The sequence below is a fragment of the Dermacentor albipictus genome, chromosome 10 (assembly GCF_038994185.2).
Source record: "Dermacentor albipictus isolate Rhodes 1998 colony chromosome 10, USDA_Dalb.pri_finalv2, whole genome shotgun sequence".
NCBI classification, from domain to species: domain Eukaryota; kingdom Metazoa; phylum Arthropoda; class Arachnida; order Ixodida; family Ixodidae; genus Dermacentor; species Dermacentor albipictus.
In genome coordinates, this window is record NC_091830.1 from 90,963,981 (window position 1) to 90,971,518 (window position 7,538).

General features: G+C 45.8%; 2 non-coding genes across 2 annotated transcripts; both read left to right on the forward strand.

Moving 5' to 3' along the window:
- The first annotated feature begins 5,704 nt into the window (after positions 1-5,704).
- TRNAK-CUU (transfer RNA lysine (anticodon CUU)) lies at positions 5,705-5,777 on the forward strand. Its single transcript has one exon. It is a non-coding gene; the product is annotated as a tRNA-Lys (tRNA).
- A 1,338-nt stretch (positions 5,778-7,115) lies between these two features.
- Positions 7,116-7,188, forward strand: TRNAK-CUU (transfer RNA lysine (anticodon CUU)). The gene has a single exon. It is a non-coding gene; the product is annotated as a tRNA-Lys (tRNA).
- The last annotated feature ends 350 nt before the right edge of the window (positions 7,189-7,538 follow it).

Consider the following 7,538-nt stretch of genomic DNA (forward strand, 5'->3'; position numbering starts at 1 on the left):
CACACTATCAATCAAGTGATAGAGAAATGTGCAGAATATAACCAACCCTTATATATAGCTTTCATTGATTACGAGAAAGCGTTTGATTCAGTCGAAACCTCAGCAGTCATGGAGGCATAACGGAATGAGGGTGTGGATGAGCCATATGTAAAAATACCGGAAAATATCTATAGCGGCTCCACAGCCACCGTAGTCCTCCATAAAGAAAGCAACAAAATCCCAATAAAGAAAGGCGTCAAGCAGGGAGATACGATCTCTCCAATGCTATTCACAGCGTGTTTACAGGAGGTATTCAGAGACCTGGATTAGGAAGAACTGGGGATAAAAGTGAATGGAGAATACCTCAGTAACTTGCGATTCGCTGATGATATTGCCTTGATTAGTAACTCAGGAGACCAATTGCAATGCATGTTCACTGGCCTGGAGAGGCAAAGCAGAAGGGTGGGTCTGAAAATTAATCTGCAGAAAACTAAAGTAATGTTTACCAGTCTCGGAATAGAACAGCAGTATACGATATGTAGTGAGGCACTGGAAGTGGTAAGGGAATACATCTACTTGGGGCAGGTAGTGACCACGTATCCGGATCATGAGACTGAAATAACCAGAAGAATAAGAATTGGCTGGGGTGCGTTCGGCAGGCATTCTCAAATCATGAACAGCAGGTTGCGACAATCCCTCAAAAGGAAAGTGTATAACAGCTGTGTGTTACCAGTACTCACATATGGGGCAGAAACCTGGAGGCTTACGAAAAGGGTTCTGCTGAAATTGAGGACGACGCAACGACCTATGGAAAGAAGAATGATGGGTGTAACGTTAAGGGATAAGAAAATAGCAGATTGTGTGAGGCAACAAACGCGGGTAAATGACATCTTAGTTGAAATCAACAAAAAGAAATGGGCAGGGGCCGGACATGTAATGAGGAGGGAAGATAACCGATGGTCATTAAGGGTTACGGACTGGATTCCAAGGGAAGGGAAGCGTAGCAGGAGGCGGCAGAAAGTTAGGTGGGCGGATGCCATTACGACGTTTGCAGGGACAACATGGTCACACTTAGTACATGACCGGGGTAGTTGGAGAAGTATGGGAGGGGCCTTTGCCCTGCAGTGGGCGTAACTAGGCTGATGATGATGATGATGATGAATGTGGTAATTACAATTATCTAACTCGAGAAGTACTGTCCTGATTTTCAAAGTGTCAATGAGGCATTTGTTGGCATCCCGAAATGGCATCTAACTGCAGTGTTTTCAGCGAAATACTAATTGCGTACAATTTATTTTTCTTGCCGTTAAAGAAGAACTCACAAACTATGAAAAATACCATGTGAGTGTACTCTCACCCGCATCATAAAGCAGTGCCCTCAAATAAGCTGATTGAAAGCAACTGCATTGCCTACCGCAAACCCGAAGAAACAGCGCACCACCTTGATAATGGTACGGAAGGAGCCCCAACAGCAGGTTTCACAGCTACACCTTTCTCTCTACGTCTCACTTATTATCCCGCTCTGAAGGCCGACTGATCAATGATAACAAAAGCTTTGATAATGCAGCCAAAGTGCAGCTCTGGCCACACACAAAATGCGAAGAGCAATGTAATAGGCACAGAATGTTTCAAAATCCAGCCTTTCCTCACACCGCATCGAAAGAGTGCAGGCGAAGTTATATTTCGCACCAGAAACTTATTTCGGACCAAAGCCAATATAAATTGGGCGTTTTACTTTTCATGAAAGTGTATACCTGCTGCAAAAACAGGTTCGTGTCAACAAATAAAAGCGAAATAAACACATTGAAAAGCGACCAACTTGTAGAGAAAAGGCAAAACCAATGCATTCACGAAAATAAATATACCACTTCTATGAGCCGAACTGGCAATCAGAATGTCGGCACACACACACACAATAAAAAAAGGAAAACTGTGTGCTCTCCTTATTTAAGGATTCGTAAGCTCCATTGAACATCAGCCTAGAGGACGTATTCAAATAGGTCTCCTTTTGCAGCTACGCAGCACTATCTATTTTCTCACACCTTTAGTGGCTTTCTTGATGACCAATGCCAGAATTCTACGGCAGACATCCGTTATCCTTACCTTGAACTAATCTGACGTATGTCTCGATCATATAAGCACAATCTTTCGCATAACCCGAAAGAAAGAAATCGAACGGACACAGGTCAGGTGACCTAGCCGACCAATTTACAGGCTCGTGCCTTCCAATCTATTGCGCATGAAAAGTCGCACCCAACCAGTTTCGTGCTCGGCTGCTGCGGCATGCAGGTGGCCCATCTTGCTGATACCGCAGAAGTGGAAGACGTGGCAGCGGGACTTTGCTGAGAAACTCATCCACCACTCCTTCAAGGATTTCGTTCACGTCACGCTGTCCAGTCAGTGCGTGATTGAAGATGGTACTGATTAGTGCACTGGCGTAAATTCTAAACCACACATTGAGTGACCACTGGTACAGGTGCCGATTGCGCTTTACTTAATGTAGATTGGAGTCCCTCCAATAGTGTGCATTATGCAAATTTACCTAGGTGCTTCTGCGAAAACTGGCTTCATCTGTGCACATGATCTTGCTCAAAAAGTCCGGAGACTCATAGGCATTTGGGAGGACCCAATTCGAGAAATATAGACATCTCTACAGGTCCCTGTCTTATAAGCATTGGTGCTGGTCCGGGTGGTACGAGCGAAAGGCCGTCATTTAAGATCCTCCAAACTGATGGCTTGGAAATTGCTACCTCAGTGGCCACGTCTTGCACGCTAGCATGAGGGTATGAAGCCATAAATGCTAGAACAATTGTGCATAGGTTAGGACTCAAAGATGGAGTCCTCCGCTGCTGTTTCTTGAAGCTGCCAATTTGGCTCAGGTATTCATAATTTCTCATGATAGTCGATGCATTTGGTATACCAACAAAGTTTCATGACTGATATATATATATATATATATATATATATATATATATATATATATATATATATATATATATATATATATATATATATATATATATATATATTTTGGCCTTCCTCTTTTTGCCACTTGCAGATCCGAAGGCAAGGCTCATGTTTACCTTCTGCTCAATAGAGAAAGACGTGCAGACTTGGACAAAACACAACGCAAATTTAAACCTTTGCACCGACGTTGTCAATTCGCTTTTGTGGCAAAAAGACAAAAGAAGAAAGAAAAAAAAAGAAAAATTAGACATCCATGCACTTTATCGATGCTAAGAAAACAGCTATCGCAACTGTTTTCCAACTAACATCAAACACGATGTGTTACTTCAGCCAGGACACGGCAGATAAGGAACTTGCTCGATCACGATGTTTTTCTTTATTTCGTTCTGGATAACTCACAAGAAGCCTGTCCGAGGGCACTGCTTTATGATCTCGGTGGGAGCGCAATTACCTGGTATTCTCCATATTTCGTGGTGTTTATTTACCAGTCAGAAAAAGATTAATATGCAATTAGTTTGTTGCTGGAAATACCGTAGTTAGATGTCCCTTGGCTGTGCCTTCAAATGCCTCATTGACACTTTGATAATTACGATAGTATGTCTCAAGTTAGATAAATAATTAGAATTACTTAACTCTCAGTAACAAAATAAAAACACTGGCAGCTGCTCCACTGTACTGTACACAATATGCACTAGGTCTGTTTTAGTAACGCATCGCTGTAAAACTTACGTTGACTTCGTGTCATCCGCACCAGTGCCCGACGGTCACTACGTCGCGGCTCCTATGCAAGACGTCCTCCTTACACACGGGATCACAGTACCTCACGCAGTTTTATCTACGGCGAATTGCGTATGCCTGCCAGTGGTCAATTTTGGCTTGACGACACAAGTGCTGCCACGCGGGATGTCTCTGGCCCAACTTTGCTCATTCCAGGATGACTCTGTAGCATCGATTTCAGTAGACGACAATTCAGCCGATCCTCCTCTACCGTCGCATTCGACAACTTGTACTATCGCAACTTACAAAAAAATTATTGCAGCCGACATGCCTCCCGAGCACGCTCGTGCGCTCTACCACGTTCTGATTTCCTACCAAGATATTTTTGACTTTAACGATCGTCCTTTGGCCCAAACAACAGCTGTCAAACATCGCATTAATACCGGCTGTGCCCCTCCTATTCATCGCCGCCCGTATCGAGTATCACCGGCTGAGCGTCAAGTTATTCAGACCGAAGTTCGCAAAATGCTTGCCAAGAACATTATTGAACCGTCATGTAGTCCATGGACGTCACCTGTTGTGCTGGTAAAAAAGAAGGATGGCTCATGGCGCTTTTGCGTGGATTATCGGCACCTTCACAGGGTTACCAAAAAGGACGTGTATCCCCTACCTCGGATTGATGACGCCCTTGACGGCCTCCACGGTGCTCGCATTTTCTCCTCTATTGACCTACGCTCCGGCTTTTGGCAGATTGCCGTGGACGATCTCGACCGCGAGAAGACTGCCTTTGTAACACCCGACGGTCTTTATCAATTCAAAGTGATGCCGTTCGGTCTATGTAACGCTCTTGCCACTTTTGAACGCATGATGGACTCCCTTCGTCACGGTTTCAAATGGTCATCGTGCCTGTGCTACTTGGACGATGTTATAGTATTTTCTCCAACATTCGCTACGCACCTCGAGCGCCTCTCAGCCATCCTGGACGTTTTTCGGCGAGCCGGTCTGCAACTCAACGCATCGAAGTGCCAATTCGGCCATCGCCAGATTACCGTCCTTGGACATGTCGTTGACGCGAACGGAGTGCAACCAGACTCAGGCAAGATTGATGCTGTTACGCACTTCCCTGTTCGAAAGTGTGTCAAGGATGTGCGCAGCTTCATCGGCCTTTGCTTGTACTTCCGCCGTATCGTGAAAAATTTCGCGCCCATAGCGCGACAACTAACCAAGCTTTTGAAAAAAGACGCCCCTTTCCAGTGGGTCGATAACGAGGCCTCTGCATTCTCGCATCTAATCGACCTTCTCACAACGCCTCCCATTCTGGCCCATTTCGATCCTTCTGCGCCTACCGAAGTCCGTACTGATGCCAGCGGTCACGGAATTGGCGCAGTACTGGCACAACGCCAGCGTTCGGGTCGATAATGTGCTGCTGGGTTATTTCTCCCCACTAACCTTGTCCCCCACTACGGCGTGCCTCATAATCAGATCGTAGTTTTGGCATGTAATACCCCCAAAATGTTTAGAGTAATTCATATGTCATTATACGTCAGAGCGTTGGCCGATCCCGAAGATAAAGCAGCAAAACAAAAAAAGAAGTCACCCCTGGCTCCTCTCACGCGAAGGGTGACGCGAAACAGTCGCCCCTCGCGTGAGAGTGGCTCCGCCACACTGGGCCCCCTAGCGTTTCGGGCGACGGTACTGGGCATGCGCAGTACCGTCGCCTGAATTGATAGGGGATCCCAACGCTTGCGTCCCCCCCCCCCACACACACATGAACCTACCAGAACGGTAGCCGGACCGCTGCGGTTGTAAAAGAGGGGTGTAGTAGCTAGTTAACGCAGGCTACTTCACCCCTCAGCTAGCTAGCGTGAGCTGACTCAAAAGTGCTCCTTCAAGCCACGTCTGGTCCTCTCCGGCTGGCACAACTCCTCCCCACCAGTTCGGCGGCTCTATGTTCACCATCCCTTCTCTCGCTCTCTCCATATTTCATCCCTAACCGGGTGGCAAAAGGCGACCAAACATGTTTGTGAGTGGTATCGCGTCCGCCCGGCTAGCTCAGTCGGTAGAGCATGAGACTCTTAATCTCAGGGTCGTGGGTTCGAGCCCCACGTTGGGCGTTGATTTTTTTTATGTTGCTTGCTTTCTTTTATTTGTCTGCTAAATATGGTATGGACAATGGGAAGACACGCCTTCACTTTTTGGAAAAATGCAGTGGACGAATAAGCCTACCAAGTATCTTGGGGTACCTCTGCAACACCACCAGGACACCAAAGATTATTGGCAAGGAGAGGTCGCAGAAATTAAGGCGAAAACGGCAAGGCTGGGTGGGAGAGAACTATCAATATTCACAAGAGCAACAGTGTGTAATGTGTTTTTGGTGGCCAAAATTTGGTATGTTTTACAAGCATTGTGCGCATCAAGAGTCAGCATACAAAGAATACACCGGCAGTTTGCCATCTTCATTTGGGGTTCCGTATGGGAGCGCTCTAGTCGCACTAATTTGTTCAGAACAGTGAAAAGTGGAGGCCTAGGGTTGGTTCATCTCTTCTTAAGACAAGTCGTGTCGAGATTTTTGTTCCTACGTGATCAAAAAGATACATTCTTGTGCACAGTCCTTCAAAGGCGTTTGAGCAACGCGTTGCCTCAATTCGTTGTGTCCTCCGATTGCACCACAGGACCTAGGCTCAGAGGCTTCCTGCGAGAAGTCGTATTAGCCTTTGACTTCCTACATACGCGCTTTTCATTGAATTACCTTGCATCTGTTAAACGGAAAAGACTGTACAAAGATTTACTTGATGTATCATTGCCTTTGCCTGTCTATCGTTCTATGTACCGCGTTGAATCCAGTGGAAGAAATGTGCTCAAGCGAGTGAAGCGGATGCCGATACGGTCATCCGCAAAAACCTTTTTCTTCCAATTACACAGTGGAACGCTCCCAGTGAAGCCATGGTTAAGAGAAAGGGGAATCTTTGTGCCATGGTCTGTAAACTGCTCAAGATGCAGGCAACCAGAGACGATTGAGCATATCTTTCTTGATTGTTCAGATGCAATGTTCTTGTGGGACATCCTACAAAGAACGTTGAAAAAGGAATTACCGATAACACCGTACGGCATCCGCTTCTTGCCAACTGAGAACGCAGATATGCCATGTGACATGTTTATGGCAATATGTTTACATAGCCTGTGGAAAACAAGAATGGATGAGCGCCATGAGAGGCTTGTTATTCATCCTGCGAGAGAGCATTTCATTGAAAGTGTGCTATATCTGCGTGAAGCTTATAGAACGAGAACAGAACCACCCGAATGGATGCATATATTGGATGAACTAGCGGTAATCAAGTGTTTTTAACTATTCGCAAGGGCCCAAGACGGTCATTGCTTTTACCATTATGAAGTGTATCTGTTTATGCCGTATGTGTACGTCGAAGACCGGCAATAAAGAAAAAAAAAAAAAAGCCCGGCTAGCTCAGTCGGTAGAGCATGAGACTCTTAATCTCAGGGTCGTGGGTTCGAGCCCCACGTTGGGCGTTGATTTTTTTTATGTTGCTTGCTTTCTTTTATTTGTCTGCTAAATTTACCACCGCGAGCTATTTATGTGGGAACGCCCAAACTTGCCTGCTAGCGTAACATGATGGGTTATAATAAACGCGTCACACCTAATCGTCGCTACTAAAATTCGGCATTCTCTCTCTGAAAATTCACGAGTTACGAATATACAAGAACCAAAATGTTGGAAGGCGATTAAACCTCTAGTTCAAGGAAGGAAGGAAGAAAAAAAACAACAACTTTATTTAAGCCCAGCCCTAAGGCCGCTAAGGCCCGTTGTTGATCCGCCGAGCCCGAGTGAAGCCACGCACTCCAAGGAGGCGAAGGTGGGT